The sequence below is a fragment of the Dermacentor andersoni genome, chromosome 4, assembly GCF_023375885.2.
Source record: "Dermacentor andersoni chromosome 4, qqDerAnde1_hic_scaffold, whole genome shotgun sequence".
Lineage (NCBI taxonomy): Eukaryota > Metazoa > Arthropoda > Arachnida > Ixodida > Ixodidae > Dermacentor > Dermacentor andersoni.
Genome location: NC_092817.1, coordinates 172,234,345 through 172,257,629, shown reverse-complemented (window position 1 = coordinate 172,257,629; position 23,285 = coordinate 172,234,345). Strand labels below are relative to the sequence as shown.

Genomic DNA, 23,285 nt, shown 5'->3' with positions numbered 1-23,285 from the left:
TCATCCTTACGACAAAGAGCGTGCAGCTGAGTACGCCACCCTGGAATACCCCAGTTTCCTGTATGAATGTACGCGACAGTGCAGGACCCATTTTCACCCGAAATGTATGGTTTTCTAGGTAGCTCTCTATAATATTTAACATATTGCCGCGGATACCCAGCACGGAAAGGTCGCGCAGGATTCCGTACCGCCCGGTTGTGTCGTACGCTTTTTCCATATCCAGAAATACCGATAAGAAAAATTGTTTGAGCACGAAGGCATCGCGAATTCTCGCTTCGATGTGCACGAGATGGTCGGTTGTAGATCGCCCTTCCCGAAAACCACATTGAAGTGGGTCAAGCATTTTACTGGACTCTAGGAGATGTACGAGACGGCGATTGATCATTTTTTCAAAAAGCTCAGAGGCAGCTCGTAAGCGCTATAGAACGGTAGCTAGGAAGCAATGAAGAGTCTCATCATCAGCCTGGTTATGCCCACTGCAGGGCAAAGGCCTCTCCCATACTTCTCCAACTACCCCGGTCAAAACGGGGATCACAATAGCTTCCTTCTACTTTGCTGGGAGATTACCAGCAGCCCAGATAGTAGTGAAAAGTGTGAGTAGCGTGATTTGTGTGTCGGAGTGCAGGTGCTTAAGCATATCACACATGATTTATCGGGGCCTGGTGCAGAGCTCCGACATAATGAAAAGGCAGCTTTAAATTCAGCAATGGTAAAAGGACGATTATAAGGATCGTTTGGGATGCATTTCCGACTCAGTGGCTTGAGTTCTATTGCTTTATGTTTAAGAAAGTTCTCCGAATAGTGAGTGGAGCTAGATACGCCCTAAATGTGTTCACCGAGAGCATCAGCCTGGTCTTGCAAGGTATCGCCTTGTGTGTTTACCAAAGGGAGGGGGTATGTTTGTCTCCTTATCCTATTAACCCTGTTCCGGACTTTGGCCTCATCTGTGTACGAGTTGATACCTGATGAAAACGTCTGCCAACTTTCTCTTCCGGCCTGTCGGCGGGTTCGCCTGCCTTGGGACTTTACTCTTTTAAAGTTGATGAGATTCTCTGCAGTGAGAGAAGCGCGTAGCAACCCCCACGCCTTGTTCTGTTTCTTACGGGCGATCCTACATTCGTTGTTCCACCACGGTACGCGTCGTTTGCATGCCAAACCACTTACTTAGGATATGCATATTGATGCGGCATCTATTATGAATGCTGTAAAATACTCCACAGCAGCCTCAATTTCTAAAGAAGACATATCAGCCCATGAGATGCTAGTGAGAGTTCGAAATTTCGCCCAGTCGGCTGTATCTATCATCCACCTAGGAGCTTGTGGAGGATATTCATTTTCTTTAGACTTTCTTGCCAGTATGGGGAAGTAGTCGCTCCCGTAAGGATTTTTCGTAACTTCTCATTCGAGTTCGGGTAGTATACACGGGGAAAATATAGTAAGATCTATTGAAGAAAAAGTTCTGTTTGCAAGACAGTAATATGTGGGCTCCTTCTTATTCAAAAGGCACGCACCGGACGAAAAAAGAAACTATTCAACGAGACGACCTCGCGCATCAATACGAGGGTCGCCCCACAGGTAGTTGTGTGCATTGAAATCGCTAAGAACTACATAATGTTCTGGCAATTCATCTATAAAGGACTAAAATTAATGTTTGCCCAATTTACAATGTGGGCGTATATAAAACGAGCAAATAGTAATAAGTTTGTTTATCAGAACAACTCGAATCGCCACTGCTTCAAGGGCCGTTCGTAGCTGTACACGTTGACACGCTATGCTTTTTTGAATTACAATTGCAACACCGCCCGATGATGCGATTGCATCATCGCGATCTTTGCGAAAAGTAACATATTGTCGAAGAAAGTTTGTGTATTTTGAATTTAAGTGTATTTCCTGTAAAAGCACTTTTGAATTGGGTTTGTAGATGAGTTCTTGCACATCATCAAGGTTTCTAGGGAGACCTCTAACGTTCCATTGAATAATTTGTGCATCCATATTGGAAGTAAACTAGTGCTATCTGCACGCAAACTAAAGTTATGCCTCAGATTACAGAGCTCTTTCGAGGCCCTGTAATCGCGGTTAAGCCCTTTCTGAAGCGTTCGAGGGAGCCTCGCCGCTCTTTAGGCGCTTGGCGCACCGTTGGGGATAGGTGTGATGTCCATTGCCTTTTGTGAGGCGCCGGACACGTGCTCTTGCGAGCGAGAAGTTACCAAAGAGAGTCCCGCCTGGAGGGCAAGACCCCTGCGCCCACCAACCCAAAGGTCAATAGGGCTCCCTGAGGGATTTGGCTGCGCCGGCTGTTGCCAGCGCTGGAGGGGCCGTGGGGGTTGGGGCAGCCTCGGCTGTGCCCACCTTCGGGGTCGATGGTCCCTTCTGCTCAGTTGGTGGAGCATCGCTAACTGCAACCGCCACGGGGGCAGATGGCGTAACTGCGGACTCGCTGGTTTTGGGTGGGTCAGGCTGGAGGTGCCGTCTATGTGAAGCCGAGGCCGAAGAGGTGTGTTGCATCGCCGGGGGGTCTGAAAGGTCCAAACACCCAGCATCGGCTGAACCCCCAGGATCCCCTTTTCCCCCAGACACGGCTAAGCCGTGCACGGCTACACGCGAGAGGGTCCAACCCTCGTGTGCTCGGGTACGTGGTGTCGCAACACGCCAAGCGCCTGCTGACGCAGACACCCCTGCGGGTGCTGAGGTCACGCAGGCATTAGGCCCTCCCCATACGTAGGCCAATCCCGAAGATAGTGCAACACCGGACCGATCTGCAGCGCAAGTGAAGCAGACGTGTAACACGTGGGCCGATCCCGAAGATAGTGAAATGCCGGGCCGACCCACCGCAGAGGTGCAGTTCGCCATTAAGGGGCCCACATACACAGCTTCGCTGGTCATTCTTCACAGAATGGAAGGGCACTGGGTTTTTTTCTTCGAAGAAACGCTTTGCCACTATATGCACACGAAAATTACAGAGAATGTCTAGGTGAATAAATATGCGCGATCATTGGTTCGCTACCCTTCTGGAAGAGACATAAGGTGGATATAGTACTCATGAAGTAGCTCGGGCGTATTGCAATGTAACCAGCTCGTGCTGTGAACATTTACCAAACGTGGTGATCTTCAGCGAACATAATTCGTGAGTCTGAAGCGGTGCTGAGGCAAGCTACAAACCTTTTTACACACTGATATGCGGCAAATGACGAAGTGTGAGCGTCTGGATCGGGTGCTTGAGCAGATGACATACGGGAGAGATGCGGGCGGGAGTTAAACGCGACTACACTCAACAAATGTACACCCTTTCGGTCGTATCTTGCGACACATAAACAATCGTCATCTGCCTTGCTTGCGTTTCCTTTCTTGAAAACACTGCGCTCGGTACTTTCCTGTCAAGAACTGATAATGTATTAGTGTGTAGCATAAAGAAAAATAGTTTTAACTGAAGGGTGTACAGGCATTCTTTTAAACCTTTTATGACATCTCCTGGGCCTCCTCGGTGTGACATATGGTAAATCAGTACAGGGAGCATAGTGTCCATTGAGCCCGTATACAGTTTTTTTCCTAGTAATAGTGGTGAGATGCTGCATTGAAAACCACACATCCAACATTCTGTACACATGCACGACGTCTCGTAGGTAACTTTTAACGGCACCATGGATTGCTTCACACGTGCGTACAAATCCAGGAATGTGACGACATAAAAGCACTTGCACGGATTTGCGAAGGAACAAATCATTCTGATCGCGAAGGTACGTAAAGCACCACACGACTTGTCGCACAAATAAATGTGCCAACCCAAGGTCTCCTTTCTTTACGGGCAAGATCAAGTTTGTACGGCTGGTTCTTTCCTCAAGTCGACACCCATATGAAAATTACGAAAATACGGTGAATTCTTGGATCTTGATCCCCGACGCGCACAGCACAGCATACCACATCGCGGTGGTAAGATATAGCTTACAGACTGTGGCACGCGAGAACATTGACAGATGTCGCCCTTGCCACGATTTAGCCTTTTTCCTGTGCTTTCGCCCATTGTTTCTTCTAGTTCGTCTCCTGGTTGGGATAAGTAACGGGAGGCATGCCTAGATACATTGTTGCAGGGGTTGACCACCGAAGTCGAGAGAAGTAGTCTGGCGTTTTATCCCATTCACCATGCCAGAATCCACAACTGTTCTCCCAATTTATTTGCGCCCTGGTGTATTTGCAGAAGATTTGAACTACCTCTACGACCTTACAAATAATATCTCTATTTGAACAAAATATGGCGATGTCATCGACAAACGCCAAAATTCTTACATGTGTTGACTGTAACCTGATGACAGTTATACATTCATTATTTTCAATGGCCTTGCACAGAGGCTCAATGTTGGCCGCGAACAGCAGGTGCCACAGTGGACATTCGTGCCTAACAAAAGCCCGCACTTGCTGTCAGTCCGGTCCCCGTTTAAAGTGACCCGTGTTGAGCAGTTAGCATACGCCATCCAGATACCGTCTCTTATTACGGTTCCTACGTTGGAATTCTCTAACATGGCGAAGAGAGAATTGTAGGAAACACGGTTGAAGGCCTTAACGAGATCTAATTGCACTAGAGTCACTCGGTGCCCAAATACACCACAACATGTAGCACATTACGAGCTACGTGTAAGTTTGTGGCGATGCTTCAATCCTTTATACCACAGGTCTGATGCGTGCCAACCAGCCTCCTTATCAGACCTGGCAATCGTTTGGCCAACAGCTTCATAAATATTGTTACATAGGAAGACGCAGTCGAAAATCTATGTACAAGTATATTTAAAAGGAAATACGCCGCACTTGGCAAAGAGGCAACAGCCCGCGCTAGCCTCTAATCGTCGTCGTCGTCTTCACCTTGCTCGCCTCTTTGTCATCGCAAATACTTTTCCGTAGCACTACCCCCGGCGGCAAAAGCACCGTCCCGGAGCGACTAAACGCCGGACTCGGAAGCAGTGTAGTAGGTCTTGAGCCTACTGACGTGTACAACATCACTAGATGCCAGAGTAGTGGACGAGCTTGAACGCACAGGAGCGATTTCGTACGTCACAGGTGTCACCTGGCGCAGCACGCAGTAGGGCCCTGTGTATCGCGAATGGGCGTGCATGGTCGTCGAGGGCGATGGCGTCGCACGCATACTCGCCTGTTGAGATGGTAGCAGGAGGAAGTGCCGTGTCAAGGGGCAATGCCGGTTCGCGACAGTACAGTAGATAAAATGGAGAAAATCCGGCGGCTTCATGCCGGGAAGAATTATAAGCAAATGTGACGCGAAGAAGGGCAATGTCCCAGTCGTGGTGGTCCTTGGAAACGTACTTGGACAGCATATCGGTAAGAGTACGGGTTAACCACTCTGTCAGGCCATTGGTTGGAGCATGGTATGATGATGATGATGATATGTGCTGTTTAATGGCGCAAGGGCCAGGTTTGGCCAAAGAGCGCCATGACAAGTGGTGATGTTGACGATGTATTATGGAGATGTGACTTGGCTGTAAACTGTCCTAAAAATTGTCGCTGTAAAGTGCGTAAAATCTATGTGCTATAAAATTATGGCGATGACTCATGACGAATACTTTGAACATTAAAATCCATCGTAAAAGAATGATGCAGAATAGAAGATATACGAGATAGTAAAATTACCTGGAGTACTGCTGCCTCACCGGAGCCCTTGAAACACAAGGGCCTAGAGGCGCGTGCTATACGAAAGAGCTATCACAGCGGCATCCTCTGAAGAGAGGACCCGCTACGAACACGTGGGGCTAAAAACATGCAAGACAACATCTTTCAGAAAACTTAGGACTGCGTTGGTGTCAAATAAAGGTTCTGGTCCGAGTAGCATTACGGGATGTAGGGGGATGTGCTGCCGGTATGCTAGGGAAAAATGTTTCCTTTTTTTCAGATTCGGCTGCCCGACACTCCAGGAGGACGTGGAGGACGGTCAGCCTCTCCCCGCATCTACCGCAGGTTGGAGGATCATTTTCAGTGAGTAGAAAGTTATGCGTGCCAAATGTGTGTCCTATTCTCAGGCGACAGAATAGGACATCTGTTAGCCGTGATTTTGTTACGGGGGGCCAAGAACCTAACTGTGGTTTTATCACGTTCAGTTTGTTATTTACTTCTGCGTCCCACATACGTTGCCAGTGGTTTCGCAGTTTTTTTCTTAAAGGCTTCAGGTCTGTGACAGGGACTGAAGCAGTAGGACTAACTGCATGCAATGAAATGAATGTGGCCATCTGGTCCGCTAGAACGTTACCCTCAATGCCCCTATGTCCGGGCACCCAGCATATAATGACATGCTGGTTAGACATATACACTCTACAGAGAATGGTATAGAGCTCAGTTATTACGGGGTTTCTGTGTTTACAGTGTGACTTCAAGGCTTTTACGACACTTTAAGAGTCTGTAAATAAAATTGTTTTTTTAATATTTGATTTTCTGATATGTTTCACAGCCGACAATAGTGCATGGGCCTCAGCCGTAAATATACTTGTTTCAGGGTGCAGTACACCGGATTCCGAGATGGATGGACCAATGGACCCCGGCATGCGACTTAGAAGCGTCTGTGTAAAACTCTGTGCACGAATACTTGTACTGGAGCTCCAAGAAATGCATTTTGATATGTGTCTCTGGCGCAGGTTTAGTGACCTCTACAAAGGATTTGTCACACTCTATCAGCTGCCACTCCCAGGGTGGTACTAGCTTAGCTGGAGGCATTAAGCGTTGTTCGAGAACTGAGACATCCATTTCCGCGCAAAGTTCTCTTGCACGCAGTGAGAAAGGAAGTCTCATAGAGGGTCTGTTATGAAAAAGTGTTTCACTCGTCAAGTCGTTAGCGGTTGTGAAACACGGATGTTCCTTATTAGAGCGAACCTTGAGAAAATACGTTAAGCTGATGTTTGTTCTCTGAAGATGGAGTGGCCACTCATCTGACTCTACATATAGGCTTTCAACAGGGCTTGTCCTAAATGCGCCAGTGGCCAGACGGATACCCAGATGGTGAAAGGGATCCGAGCATGGTATGAGATAGTGAGCTTGTGTCGAATGGTGCAGGAACGCACAATCTCGGCGATAGCTCGGCGGCAGGTGGCAGCTGAGGTGTTTTCCGACGCTGGCAGGGATCACAGGCAGCAACATGGCGTCGGACGGAGCGAGCAAGACCACGCCAATAGAAGCGGCGGCGGACGCGGTCGTACGTACGGGTTACCCCAAGATGTCGTACAGTGGGTGCGTCATGCATCTCAAAGAGCACAGTCTGTCCTAGATGTTTTGGCACGACAAGAAGAAGATCAGATCCGTCAGGGAGGAAGCTCATTCGGTACAGAATGCCGCCCTGGACGACATATCGGCGAACGGATGCGTCGGTAGGTGTAGAGCGCAGACACTCGATGGGTGCTCGCAGCGATAGGTCTCGGTACTGCTCATCGGCGATGTTAGCGAAGGCAGCACATGCGTGCCAGCCAGCCTCGTTATCAGACCCGGCAATCGTTTGGCCAATAGCTTCATAAATATATTACAGTCGACGTTTGTAAGGCTTATCGGGTGATAAGACCCCATTAACGGACGTTTTTCAAGTGCCTCAGTTCTTGGAATGAGAAAGATCTGCTAAGTTGGGAAGCACAGTGGTTTATGTTTTTGCTGATAAGATTCGGCGATAACTAAGCAGAATCTAGGCTAAGATTGTTTTGAATGTTTTAAAATATGCCTACTCCTAGACCGTCAGGGCCAGGTGCCTTGCCAACAGGTAGTGCATCTATTGCGTCCTCAATTTCTTTCACAGAAATCTGCTGTGCCAGACGCGTTCTTCATTATCCAGCTTAGGCACTAACGACAAATTCTGCTTTAAAGCCCCCTATAACGGTGCTTGGTAGACCGAGCAATTCATTGAAATAATCCGCAATGACGCGCTAGATAACATTTCCGCACGTCGAACCGTCATGCCCGCTTCTTAGTTGTATTTCCTTATTAGAAGCGTGTGGTTTTTTAATCCGATAACTCACGTTTTGTGGGCGTATACCCGGTCCACAGCTTCTCGGCCCGTGCACGAATAACCGCCACTGTGTACTTGTCTGCATCAATCTTTCCAACTGAATTTTTATGATTGGTAATTTTTTCGTGTAAGTACCTGGTTGGGAGCATTCTATACCCGTAAGAAACTCCAAGTTGCTCTCGAGGAAAGGTTTTGTTTCGTTTGTCTTCATACCGCAATGTGTTACTTCTTTAGTTCGCTTTCTTTTTTACTACTTCCTTAACATCCTCCCACTGTACACCGACGCTTAAAGATTGTACTGCGAGTAGCTTCTATAGCTTCCCATCTACATCTTTAACGAAACCCTCATCCTCCAGCAATTTCCTATTAAGTTTCCAAAGTTCCCACTTAAAGCAGTTTTCTTTTTTACCAAACGAGGCAATAACTAGACACCAGTGGCGTAGCCAGAAATTACGTTTGGGGGGGGGGGGGGGTTCACGATGGAGCTCGGCGTGCTCTTTACAGAATTTGTCGAGGGATCAAACACACGAATAATAACTGCATTGCCATTGCCAAAGATGCTGCAAACCAATTCTATGACGCTTCGCACTGACATGTGAAACATATACTTTTTTCATTAAGGTATGTCCCAAAAATTGTGCCAGTAACTGATATAAATGCTTCCACGTTTTTTTTATCTATTTAACATGTAAAGAAAATATCACACGAACTTTAGAACTATATCAGTTCGAAATCAGCAGAGCAGTGCATGCCGCTCGATATGATAAATGTAAAGGCCGTGAAATGAACAAGTTGAGCACAAATATTTTAATGAAACTTTGTCATTGAAGAATCTTGTTTACATTTTTGTAAATATGCAACGGCCAGGGAAAAATCTCAATGACGCTGTCCTTCGTTTCAATGTATTGCGCAGGAGCAGCTGTCACCAGTCGTGTATTGTAATTGCACCAAAATTATAGTCGCAACAGAGATCAAATATAAAAAGCAGGAGTTCTGCAAAATATATATTAGAAATACGAAGATACGATAGAATAAAGAAATGCGAAGATAAAGCTTGATAAAGGGCAAAAAAGTGTCACTGAAAACAAAGTTCACTGCAAGTGTCCACAACACCTCGCAACAAGACATTTAAATATACGTATACGTCTCCAATAAATCTACGTATCTAAGCAAAAGTCACTGTATACAGGGTGTCTCAGCTAATTTAGCCATAGTTTAAAAATATACCGATGCACTCTAAGGTGACGCGACCAAATACATGTTGCTAGCTTTTGTATGTAGTGCGTCACGCAATTTTTTTATTTTTGCCTAATTAGATTTTAGTCAAGATTAATTAACCAACTTCTGAAGTAACGAAGCTAGGAAAAAAATTCCAGTTAGAAAGTTGCAGAGTGGTTTGCAAAACGTCCGAATAAACAGTTTGTCTACCTATCCATTTAGTATGAGGGTATTTTAGCTTACTGATGATGCCCGCGAAATACAAAACACCACGTGACATGTCCGCTTGCACGTCGTGATTGCACTGCTCCCAAATATTTCACGCACAAACAGCCATAGGCGCGCTGCCGCTTAAAAGGTGACAGGGTAGCGACGTAGGCGTTGGCCGTGCCATTTGGACCAGCGATGTGCTCCCCTCGAGACAGTGCGTGCTAGTGATAAGCAAACGAAGCGGTTATCGCTTGTGCTTCCGGAAGCAACAAGGCCGTCACTTCGCATAGCTGTAAACAAATTGAACCATCCCTAAATAAAAAAAAAACTCAGTTTTCAGAAAGCTGAAAATACTAAAATAAGAGTATCTTAAATGACCAGACGCCGTCTTTCACTGAATTTACGTTTATTTTTCATACGCTTTCCCAGCAAGTGCTCGAAGAGGTCACCTTCTGCAGCGATACAACACTGGAATCATCTGAGAAGGCCTGCTGTCGCTGCCTTGAGCACCATCGGTGAAATGATGTGGCATACATCAATTATCTTCTCGTGCAAGGCTTCTGGAGTCGTCATTGCCGTCGTGCATACGTGATTATTAATACAGCCCCACAAGAAAAAGTCAAGAGGGTTGAGGACGGGTGACCTTGCTGGCTACAGGACAGGCCCGTTTCTCCCTATCCATTGCCCTGGGAAGGTAACATCAAGCCATGCTCGTGCTTGACTGCAGGTGTGGGCTGGGGCCCGGTCGCGTTGATACCACATGGCATCAAGCCGGGCTAGTGGCATGTTCCAGCAAAAGTCTTCAACCGGCCTTTTGAGGAACTCACTTAAATACCTATTGCCAGTCAGAGTGTTGTTAAAGAACACTGGGCCAATGACTGTGCTGTTATATATTGCGCATCCAACGTTAAAAGACGACTGATATTGGTGGCGGGATATTCCTAGCCAGTGTGGATTTTGCACACTCCAATAGTGTTCGTTGTGGATATTTACTTGGCAACTTCGGGAAAAATTTGCCTCGTTAGTCCAGAGTGCCTTGGTGAGAAACTCAGAATCCTGCTCCTCTTTAATCAAAATCCAATTGGCAAAGTCGAGTCTTTTGGAGATCCCTTGACTCCAGGCATTGATGCAGCTGCAGCTGATTGGGTTGCAGTCGAGCTGTTTTAAAAATCCTCCAGGTAGTTGAGTTGGACACACCGAGCTGTGCGCCATGCTACGCGTGCTAGCGTGTGGATTAGCTGCCATGAAAGACAAAACGTTGGAGGGAACCTCATTACTTATGACTGAAGCTCTCTGCCTATTTCTTGTGAAGCTGCCGGCTTCCTTCAGCGACTCGTAGGTGTTGAATATTGTCATCGGGCTCGGTCGCGTACCCCGCTGCCAGCTTTGAAATATTCTTGCAGCCTGCCGTCTCAGTCCGCTTACAGCGCTTAGGACAAGAATCATGTCTGCTTTTTCCTATTTGGAAAAAGGTACCACGAAATTGCTCGCGCTCTAACAGCCGATGCACGATCGTTTGTTTATCGCTGTCTGTAACTACCACCTACCACCTTCACGTCCGTCAATCGCCTTACGCAGCGCAAGCGATAACGATTGTTAGCTTAAATTGAAGAGCCAACGCTTGTGTCGCTGTTCTGTCGCTTCTTAAGCGACAGCGTACCTATGGCTGTTTGTGCGCAGAATGCTTGGGAGCAGTGAAATCACGACGCGGAAGCGGTAATGTCACGTTGTGTATATTTTTTTTCGCGGGCATCCGCAGTAAGCTGAAAAACACTAATACTTAATAGAAAGACAGAAAATGTTTATTCGAACGTTTTGCAAACTGCTCTCCAACTTTCTACTTTGATTTTTTTTTTCTTAGCTTCGTTGCTTCAGAAATACGTTAATTAATCTTGACTATCAAATGAAGCAAAATACAGAATTAGCATGACAGTGCATACAAAGGGACCAAAATGCATTAAGTCGCGTCGTCTTAATGTCCATCGGCATATTTTTAAACTCTGGCTAAAGTTCGCTCAAACACCGTGTATAGTGCGTCAAATAAGGCAAATAAACATGTTGCGTAATCGGATTCACCGATCACAGAATCCTAAGCCCCCACCCCCCTTCCCTCCACTCGCTGAGATGCGGCGCGCTTCCTCCCCGCTTTTCTCCGTTGCGCACACAAGACTGACCCACCTTCGTCGGCTCACGCCATGCCCCCACCTAAGCTTTTTTCTTTTTGTGAGGTGAGGGCACCGAAATGAATAAAGCGCGAAGGAAAGAATGGTGGCCACAATAGAAGGCCTACTTTGGGCACTTAATGTGGCTACCAAAGAAATATCGAAGAAAACGTGAGACGCTTGGTACACAGAGAACCATATGCATGCTGCTCGTTATCCTACACTGGCGAGACAAAAGATTTTCCGGAGAGGTTGCGATAACATCGAAATGAAGGTGATGCCCTCAAAAACGCATGACCTGTGGCTGGCTCTGGCAGCCGGCGGTTAGTGAGAACAAGAAAATTGAAGAGGCTCAATGTGTCCTCGTGAATAAAAGTAAAGTAGAAAAAATAAATAAGAACGTAGTTACTTTTGCTGGATTTATATAGTGTCTCGACATGGATGCTTTGGCGCAGGTGAAAAAAAAATTGATATTCTTTTCTGTGACATGACGGCACAAATAAACCATCAAAACGCTTCGCCTCATCGGACCTCGCTGCACGCTTTGTCAACTTGTCTGATAGTGCGTTGATTTGGCTTGTCTCGTTGTATGGTTCGATGTACGACTTTAGAAAAGTCAATGCACCTTTGGCGTCAAATGTTTATGACAACATCAAACCTACAAAGATCCGGAATTAAAAATCTAAAAAAAAGCACCCGTGTACTTAGATTTAGGTGCACGTTAAAGAACCCCAGGGGGTCGAAATTTCTGGAGTCCTCCACTACGGCTTGCCTCATAATCAGAAAGCGGTTTTGGAACGTAAAACCCCATAATTTTATCATTAATGAAATCTAAAGCACGACCTCGGAAATGTCAGTGCACCTTTCGCATCAAAAGTTTGTGATCTTTGTACCCATGAAGTTTCGGAATTGACATCCATGCTCTCTGTAGATTCCGCGGCATCCGCGAGATGCCGCAACGAGCCCACTCGCCATCAAAACGCCCTTGAAACTGTGCTCGGATGGGGCGCTTTGTGGTATGTGACTACAGGTGCATGAGCGTTGCCACTAAATCCAGCTAGAGTTCACTATCTTCGCGCCGAAATGTCTTTTCGAGCATGAAAAATACATTCTAGACACAATCCAGAGTGATTTCCGGCGCCAGGGGTTGTTTTGATCGGCGGTCCATGACAGCACGAGAAAACTTCGGGGGGGGGGGGAGGCTGAAGCCCCATAAGCCCCCCCCCCCTGGCTACGCCCCTGCTAGACACGTACAGCTGTCCAGTCATGCATGCCTACTGCTTTGAAGATGCGTGAATTGCGGACGCGTAATATCTGTTGCAACACTTCCAATATCGATGGCCACCCCATGTTTTGAAAAGTGTTCGCGCTTGTGCATCGTATCTGTTGTGCCTGCTTGTTCTGGGTGGTGATGTCGAGCTAAACCCTGGACCCATGACCAAGGCTCAAGAGGAAAAGCTAGACCTTGTGGCTGGCTCTATCTTGCGTGTTGAAGCTAGTAATTCTGCGCTTCAAGAATCTGTGAACAAGGTGCTTCAAATGCACGTTGAGTTAAAGAATGATTTAGAAAAACTGACAAAGCGTGTCCTTGATCTAGAGCAGAAAGTTGCAGCGGCCCCATGTGCTCAGTTCCTCACGAGCAGTGACAACGGTCTCGTAGGCGTAGAGGAAAAAATTGACGACCTCGAAAATCGCTCTAGGCAGTCTAACGTTCTCTTTTATGGCTTAACAGATTCCGCCAAGTCTGAAACTTGGGAAGAGTCAGAACAACTCGTAAGTAATTTCTGTACCGAAAAACTTGGGCTTACCGTGACGTCAATTTCGAGAGCACATCGTGTGGGCCGCTTTTCATCTGAGAAGAAGCGGCCTATCATAGCCAAATTTTTCAATGAGACGGAAGTTGAACTGGTTCTGAGCCGCGGCCATAAGTTGAAGAACACTAACTTGAGCATCTCGCGAGATTACTCGGAAGCAGTTCGCGAAAAGCGACGGAAACTTCTCCAGTTCTCGCGAGCTATGAAGAAAGACGGAGATCGAGTGCGTCTGGTTTTCAACAAACTGCACTTGAACAATGACGTTTACTAGTGGAACGCCAATGAAGGCCAGGCTGTTCTTGTTTCTCGGCGCAAGGATCAATGATGTTCCTCCTCTTTTGTTTCATTAAGCACAGTTTCATCTACTGGCTCACCCGTAAAATTGCACTGTAGCACTGATAACAAATTTTTCTTTTTATACACCAACGCTAGAAGTGTTATCGCTAATGGTATTGCACTCTCATCGCTCATCGATTCATTCCAGGCTTCTTTAGTGTTACTTACCGAGACCTGGCTTAACAACACCATACACGATAACAACATCTTTACGAGTGAATCCACTTTCAAGTTTTTTCGATGTGATAGGCAACAGCGTAGAGGGGGCGGTGTGCTCATCGCGATAAAGGAAGAATTCTTCGTCGCACCCATCATTATCGATTATTTTCTGGAATGTATTTGGATTTCCTTGAAGGGTGCTGCATTTGGTGTGATAATTGGCGTTTTTTACCGTCCACCCGTCATGTCTGACGCGTTTTCCGAAGAGTATCATCGAGTGCTGAGCGAGGTGTGCACGCATTTTCCGAGGTCGGCAATTATCATATTTGGCGATTTCAATTTTCCAATTATAGATTGGTCGACGCTCTCCGTATCGGCCACGGATGCGGCCGCACATAACTTTCTCAGCACTTGTCTTGACTTTTCATTAACCCAACTTATTAGTCAATCAACACGATCCACTGAAACTTCTGCCAATATACTAAACTTAGTTTTAACTAATAATCCTGATATATTATCCGACATAACTCATGAAGCAGGCATCGCTAACCATGATGTCATAACTGGATGCGTTAACTTTTGCTTCAGCAAAAGAATAATTACCAAAAAGAAAATAAGGTGTTACGGTAAAGCCAATTTCGACGCAATTAACAATGAATTAACAACATTTTCAGGTCAATTTCTGCATGATTTTCATTCACGTTCCATTGAACAGAACTGGGTCCTCTTTAAGGCCACCCACAGTTCACTCATTGACACCTACATTCCTGTGTTATCCATTTCCTGCAAAAGCAGTTCTCCATAGTTTACAAACAAGCTTCGGCGGCTTAATAACAAAAAGAAAAGACTTGACAGGCAGGCTAAGCTGACTGGTCTAGCGAGTGTCCATGATAAACACAAAGCGTGTGAAAAGGCTTATAAGGCATTGCTAAAATCCACTCGCAATAACTTTTTTTCTCATGATTTACCATCCATGCTAAAAAATAATACTCGTCACTTTTGGCGGGTAGTGAACCCTGCAATTCCCACTGTCATCATTCTTACTGATTCTTTTGGTGTTCCCATCCCCAATTCAGATTGCGCTCAACTTCTTAATGATACGTTTGTAACTATTTTCACTCATGAATGCGTTAACGCATTGCCAACTTTAAAGACATTAGTGAGAATCACAACGCATGAGGTAGACATCAGTGAGGCTCGTGTTTTATCTCTACTAAACAATCTTAAAATGTCATCTAGTGCCGACCATCTAGGTTTCAACAATAAAATTTTAAAGAATACATCACATAGTATTTGTCCTATGTTAACAGCTCTATTTTCCCAGTCACTATCAACTGGTGGTATTCCTAATGACTGGCGCATTCCTAAAATAATACCCATTTTCAAATCAGGTGATCGTGCTTCTCCTCTTAATTATCGTCCCATCTCCTTAACCAGCACTATTTGTAATTACTCGAACATATCATACACAGTCAAGTCATCAACTTCCTTGAAGACCATAACATTATTTTTAAGCATCAGCACGGTTTTCGCAAGGGCTACTCATGCGACACACAACTTGCCGGATTTATTAACGACATACATGCACTAACAGACGCCGGGTTCCAAGTTGACGCAATATTTTTAGATTTTTCTAAGGCATTTGACCGTGTTCCACACCATAGGTTGTTACTTAAACTTTCACAGCTTAACATTCACCCTACTATAATTGCATGGATCACCGATTTTCTCTCATCTAGAATTCAGTTTACATCAGTTAACAATTCCAACTCATGTTATGCTGATGTTACGTCTAGAGTTCCGCAAGGCAGCGTACTTGGTCGTTTACTCTTTCTAATTTATATTAATGATTTACCCAGTTGCGTGTCATCTAAAATCAGACTATTTGTAGACGATTGTGTAGTTTACCGATGTGTAACAAGTAACACTGATAGCCACCTACTACAAACTGACCTGGACGCAATAAGTGCATGGTGTTCTAATTGGTAAATGCCATTAAATATTTCCAAAACTATCTTTCACCAATAGGCCACGAATCCTAACCACCAACTCCCTTGATAACAACCCTGTGGAACTCGCAACTACTTACAAGTACCTGGGATCAATCTTCAGTCAAACTTATCATGGAATAATCATATTAATCTTACCCTTGCCTCTCCAAATCATACTCTCGGACTTATTAAACATAACTTAAAAGAAGCCCCAATGCATGTTAAAAAACTAGCATACACAACATTAATCCGTCCTAAACTAGAATACGCATCTGCCATCTGGGATCCCGAACAAAGTTATATCATCAGTAACATCGAAGCCTTGCAGAACCGTGCTGCGCGATTTATATCTTCAGATTATTCACGTTACACCAGTGTCACCTCGTTAAAGAATAAAGCTGACTTGGACAACTTAGCACTTCGGCGTAAAATTTCTCGCCTAACACTTTTCCATAAGCTTTATCACCATCCATCACTTCACGATGATTTCTTTCAGTCACCAACAGTTATTTTTCCAAGCCGTGACCATCCATACAAAGTCAAACGCATTAACTGGCAGTCATCCCATTATGCATATTCGTTCTTACCATGCACAATAATTGAATGGAACGCCTTACCATCAGTCATTGCCACGGAACCAGACTTGACTAAGTTTCAACATTTAATTCGCTCACGACTTGTCGACTAATCGTATTATTATTCTTTTTTGGGACTTTTACAGTGTTTTCGATGTTTGTTGGTGTTTTTCATTGCAGTTGCCTTATGTTCTCCTAATATGTACTAATGTTATCTCTGTAATAATTGTGACCGAATTATCTTGTATATTACCTATGTTTCACTCTATTATTACTTCTGTTACACTCTCTTCTTTTTAGTATGTACTAACTATGACCAGTGCTTGTGATTGCCCCCCCCCCCCATGTAATACCCTCGTAACTAGGGCCTTTGGGGCTATTTTGAATAAATAAGAATAAATAAATCTTCTGAGTTGCGGTGGTCATGAACAAATATATTCAAGACCTCCGCACTTTTATCTCACTCTGGCAAACATTTTACACGGTCTACCACAGAGAAAACAAAATTGAAGTCTCCCTACAAAACTAGTACTTTTCCAGAATCGAGATAGGTCTGCAAATGCTCAAAAGAACGTTTTCCATCTGCCTCAACATTTGGAACCACTGTCGGTCTGCATCGTATGTTCATGACATTCTTCCTTTGCAGACAGTGTCGGTTCATCATACGGGCCCTATAAAGCGGGACTTTATATGCCTGAAGAAGTAGACACAGCGCAAAGCGTGAGCCAACCACAGACGTGCCCTCCCTCCGGAGGAGGAGGATCGAAAGGGTGAGATCACGTGTCCACTCGCCTCGGCGCCCGCCGTTTCCCTCCAGTTCAGGCCCAGCAATCAGATGGCGCGGCCCCACTTTATTCGTTTTGCCGAAGAGCAGGCTGCGTAGAAGGAACATCAGCGGGCTATCCATACTGCGTTCGGGTGAAGAATAGGAGGCGTTTGATGAACGTTGCCGGGAAATCGCAAGAGAAAGGGCTCGTCGTCGACGTGCCGACCTCGTCGTGAGGTAGCGAGAAGCCGAGGCGCTACGACAACGAAGAGCCGCTGATCCCGAGCTTCGCTTGCACCCTTGTTCGTGGTAGTCAAGTGGGCGCCAAACTTTTTCTTCAACTTTCGTAGATTTGTCTTAGGGCATACACCATTCTAACACAATGTCATAGAAGCTTTAGACATGCATTATTAATGTGTCCTGCTTCTTTGTGCCCCTATACACCTCGCATAACTACTCTTTCTTTCAGGAGTATCGGACATCGGCTTCGTTGTCTTGAGATCGCTATGCCGACGTCCCAAAGTTTAAATTCTCCAGAACTGATGTTCCCATGTTCGCACACATCTTGCGAACAGTGTACTTCATAATCGCAAACATTTCACAAGATTGATGTTGTGACCTACGCGCTATCTAAGCGTAAATATTGCATCAGATTACAGAACACGTATAGGTTGAAAATAAACAGAAATGTGCACCGTTTTATGTAATTCTATATTATATATTTACCATTTCGCTAAACCTTAGTTGGACATAGAATAACATAAGTGCGTTAGATCGGCATAGTTTTGATGGATGGCAAACACGGTCGTTATCAGCCTTTTGTGCCGCTGTTTTGTTGGCTGTGCTGGTGGAGAATAAACGCAAGTGGATATGATCAGAGGATATGCAGGTTGAGCGCTAGAATAGTTGGAATTGCATAATATAATGTTTTCCCAGCGCATTAGACATGAACAACATGATGCAGACATACAGCGCTGTGTGCGCATCTTGCCCGTATATACTGCTCTGGAAATACAGAACATTAGAGAGCTCAAAGAAGTCCCACTTCAATTATGGATACGTCAACAAAAAACCGGTCCATATAACCTGTAGGTGTTTGTTTTCTGTAATTCGTATCGCACGTTGTCTGCCTCTTAAATTTGATAGAGAAAATTTGGTTGGGGCGAATCATCACTTCGTTTAGTGCATTCTTGACACGGATATTGCGCGAGACTGAGCTCTATCCTGAGGAACGACGCTGCGTGAAAAAAACTATTCACCGACGATTACGGTACTGCCTAACATGAAATTTCAGCACAGCTCTATAGTGTTATTTCGCGATATATTGAGGCAGAATTTGAGACAGGCTTGTAGTAAAGTCGTAAATCGTATAAGATCATCTGTGGTTCAAGCGCGTTCGTTTTTAAACATCACTCGTCGAAGGTTTTATTGTAATCGCTCGTGCTGCGTGGCTTCCATAAAGTACTAGACAATTGACGTCACGCAAACAAGCTGTTTACAAAACAATCGCAAACCATGATAATCGAAAAAAAGCGCCAACGAGACCAAACCAAGCAAACCAAACAAGCTCGAGCGACAACTGACGCGAGCTGACGATAGTAGGATAGTAGACTGGTCCAGCTGAGACCAGTTATGAGGACACATCGAGTGGTTGGGTGTGGGTGCGCGTGACAGCTGCTGGCATTTTTCATATCACACTACGGGTTCTCTTTTTCATCATTCGCTGCGGTGCTCATTGCAGGAACGTGGGCCTAAGAGCTGCGCTGTAAAGCAAGAACACATACATTGCCTCCAAAATTATTCTACATTCGATATAAAAAAAAAAACGCAGCGGTGCGTAAAGCAACCATGAAAGTCTGCTGAACCGTTCGTTCTAGTGCGCTAAAATCCTGTGCAATTCTCCACGATATGCACTGAGGCATTGGCATCGGATAAAACGATGCCTTATTGCATACCCAAGAAAAAGAAAGAAATCGCAGTTTCGTCCGAAAGGCAAAAGACCGATTGCGATCGCAAATTAGTAGTTTCATCGGCCGTATAAACTTGCAGACATAGGCAAGCATACTAAATAAATTAACAAGTATGGTGTCACGTGCTCAAGCAAACATCTCACTCGATCACCGCGGAAACTAGCTCTCAAAACGCTGGCGTGAGGAAACGCGGCAGCAGCAGTGAGCGAAGTGACATTCGTGCTCTATCGCTTCAACGCAAAGTGAGCGCCGAGAACACACAGTACGCCCAAAGCTATGAGCCACCGACGCAGATCGCTCTCAAGATACGGCCGCGCGGCCACGTGCACCGCCACATGCGTTGTTGCAGCCGGAAGCGAATGCCGCTTGCCCTCCCTTCTTTCGCCCCGGTGCCTCGCAACGTTGGGTCCCTCGAGCGCGCCGGAAGCCTGCACGCTTCTTCCTGGCTTTCCTCTCTCGGTTGAGGAGCGATCGTTGGATATCCTTGCATGTTTTTACTCGAACATAAGCGTAGGACGCGCGGCGACCCTCGTCGCCCTCGGACTTCATGGGGAACCTCACGGTGACGCCGACTGCGACGGCAGAAATGCGCTTGGAGCTGCTCAATCTGGCTGGTGAGACTGCAACATAAGTGGTGCGACAGAGTGCTGCACCGCTTACTGTGTTTCGGCAACCCGACTTTACAGGACGCCCACGATGACTTCCGCGGTGGTGGATGCGATGCCGAAGGCTTCCTGCGACTGCGCGTTGTGCAGCACTTCGTCAAGGTTCTTTGTCACTGCGAAAGCGTCTGATTCGGGGAATAATTTTTAAATGTTCTGAAACTAGACCACTGGTCCGCGTCGAAGCGCAACGGGGAGCAGACCAGAATACGTGTGGTGTGCACATATTACGTCAAGGATTCCATTGCGTCTAAGGCCATTTGTAAACGATGCCAGAGTACTACGAGCTTCGAGTCACTCCAAATGCAAAGATTTATTGATCAGTGTTACCTGCGCAAATCAAAGCAATATGAACTACAGATAACGTATGCATTTGGCACATTGTCTAGGCGGGTAGAAGTCAGACAAAGTGAGAAGTTCATTTGATTGCAGAATGTGAGCTGATATCGACGACGTGTGCCAAGTTAAAAAAGGCCCGAGTAAATCTGGATGCGCGGTTGACGACTAAGCTCCGTGAAATGCGGCTGTCTTTTCCTCTATATTTGACGATTTGCTTTTTCCGTAGTCGGCGAGCACAAGATTATGCTTTGTGCGCGAATAAAATAACAAGAACATCACGTTGGGATTATCAAGGCATCCCGGCATCCCAAAAAGCAAGGCAAGACAAAAGCGTTTTGCTAAAAAAAGCACGCTGCGATTTTATTTCTTCAGTGGTTTGTGCAGCAGATAGCAAATGTCTACGGACCACGCGAGACCATGCCAAACTAGGGTGACTGGATTGTTTCCTCCTTGCTGCTGCGCAGTGAAGGCGGGGACACGCATTGAAGGGGCCCTTGACGCCTTTAATTGATTGGCTCGTCCGTCCCCGTCATTAATGCACTCTCTCCGCACCGCGATTAGGTCAGAGCTTGCATATGAGACTTTATATCAAGCTTACTTAACGATTTATTGTCAGAGTAATATATTATATAGCCACAACTGGCATTACTCACGAATGCCAGCATTTTCCAACACTTCATCTCCCTCGTGAATATCCTGCGAGGGTCTCTTAGGGGTTTAATGAGTTCTGATAAGTGATATCAGCCCAGCAGCACGTGGGTGGTATGAGCAAAATGATTTCCATTGATACTGCTTTCAAGAGAGAAACGCGTCGCCACGGTTGTCGAAGAATTCGTCGCGTAATCAAGAGAAATATAAAATAAATAATATGGCAACAACAAGAGGCATTTGCAGCCTAGCTTCTCTCGGCGATTGCTGGTGCATCAGAATTTTCGCGTAGAGGCAGCTTCACCTGTACGCTCACGTGGTCACTAAACTTTTGCGGTAGACTGCACATAAACCGAGTCGAAAAACTAAGGCACGTAGAAACTGTCCTACAAGTCCCGTAATGAGAATGCTTTGTTTTATCTCTTACAGTCGGAACTCTGTTACTGGCTGCTGGCCCTAATTGCGCCTCACAGAGCAGCCGTAACGGTAACAGACAAATCGCTACGGGGTTCTTTACGGGTGCGATGCTTGTAGCAGACGCGAAAAATTTATTTCGGGCGTTTTGTGCAGGCACCATAGGCAGCGCTCTCAGCCCTAAAAAAAAAAAAAGCCCAACAATTCGCTTGCTGGATGTCGATAAGTTCTCGCGGGGCAAGTTGCTGTGCCGTACTTTACCAGGACGTGCATTTCATCTTACGTGTCGCTTACATGGTCATTTGTACCAAATGTAAATTAATGGGTCTCAGTAAGAATGTAAACATAACTTCGGCTACCCTTCGGCTAAAACCGTCACTCTCTTTTTCTTGACAAAGAAAAAAGACCGCTGTCGCTAGGCATGTTACGCTTCAAACCAAGAAACATAACATATGCTGTAGCATACTTGCAACGAAGCAAGCGCCCGCAGATTAAGTCTACGGAATATTCTGCCTGCTTCTCAGAATTACGAGACATTCGGCTTACCTCTTGAGGATGATGAGAGCGCGAATTTCTTGATACGTCGTGCCGAGAATCCGCGCCAGATCCTGCGTAGCTATCCGATGCGGCCGGACGACGAAGCACCACTCTACAATCGCAGCGCTATTCAAGACTAAAATAACCGTAAACACCCATCGGCCTAAGGGAATGCCGCTAGTCTTGGATTTAACTGACTTTCCAAGTTCCAGTGGCCGCTAACGAAAACATTTGCGTGACAATCATGTAAGGGCAATTCTTGTTGTCAAAATCACAAGCATAATTCGTATTGCTGCTGTAAAGCTGTTACCGTGTTACGTAATAGTATTAATACTTTTTTATGCTAAAATAACCACATGCTTGAGGAGCTTGATGTAGTTCCTGCTAAAGCACTACGAATTGTCGACATGTGTTGCAAAACACTTTTTTTTTGCGCTTTCATCAAGATCACTAAACGTGACGTGAGCTGTGGGCTTCTTCTAGTAAAACATTTTTTTGTTCCTTGGCAGCTATAGAGCGGTGTTAGCGCTTAAAAAACAAAGACAGCGGTAGCGTGCAGAAGACCGTTTAGCGCACCTGCCATTTAGCCGTATATGTAGTGGCGGTCCGAGATAGCCGCCACGTCAGCTTGTTGATTTGCTGAAGGAATATTACGTCAGGAGTGTCACAGGAATTGACGCATCGTAAATGTTAATATGACATGGCGTTACGTTGCACTGGGCCGCCATTGCAGAGATTTTCTGGTGGGATTAGGTACATATATGCTGATCAGCTACTTTATGCAATGGCAGCCGAGAGGCATCTGTATCGACGCATTTTCCCTGTCCTTTGGGACCATGAAAATCTTTTGCTCGTAATGCGTGTCCATAGTGCTTGCATCGCGCTCATGTGGTGTGGGCATTTTTGCTTTGAGCGATCGCTTTAGGACTCAGATTTCTTTGCCTCTTCTCTCGTCTTTTAAACTGCTGCTGCTGCTCTCCATGTCTTGCGCTAGTGTACAGGGTCGTACCACCATTAGTAAGAACACGGCGCAGTGTGGCCGCGCATTGTAGCTAAGCGGCGCAGGCTCGCAGGGGCTTGGAGGCGGTGCTTTGTATCGTCTGCTAAAGCGCCGGAGCACGCCGTGCTTTAGCACACGACACACGACACGGAGCTCCACTTCCAAGCCCATATACGCTTGAGCCGCTTAGCTTCGATGCGCCGCCGCACCGTGTGCGCTGGCACTCCGCGGAGCGCTTCCACACGGCTCCGTGTTCTTACTAAGAATGGACGACCCTGTAAATGGTAGGCGAGTGGTAGAAGCATCTGTAGACCCTTTCCAGCGAGCAAGTCGTGGGCGTTGCCACAATGCCCTCTCTGAAACTCCCTGGGCATAGACAACGCCCTGGGGACGGCTGTAACTACGTGCTACAAACCGCCGTGGCTGCTAAGTGACTATGGTGTTAGGATGTTAAGCCCGAGGTCGCGGGATCGAGTCCCGGCCAGGGTGACCACATTTCGAGGGGG

The 23,285-nt window shown here is 46.0% G+C and overlaps 1 protein-coding gene across 1 annotated transcript in view; it reads right to left on the bottom strand.

Annotated features, from left to right (window-relative positions):
• The window catches only part of LOC126530694 (uncharacterized), a 79,158-nt gene extending 57,018 nt beyond the window's left edge, over positions 1–22,140 (bottom strand). The window contains exon 1 of the mRNA XM_050177961.3: positions 21,789–22,140. The gene's annotated coding sequence lies outside the window, so the exon portion shown is untranslated. The remainder of the gene's footprint in view (positions 1–21,788) is intronic.
• Between the last annotated feature and the right edge of the window lie 1,145 nt (positions 22,141–23,285).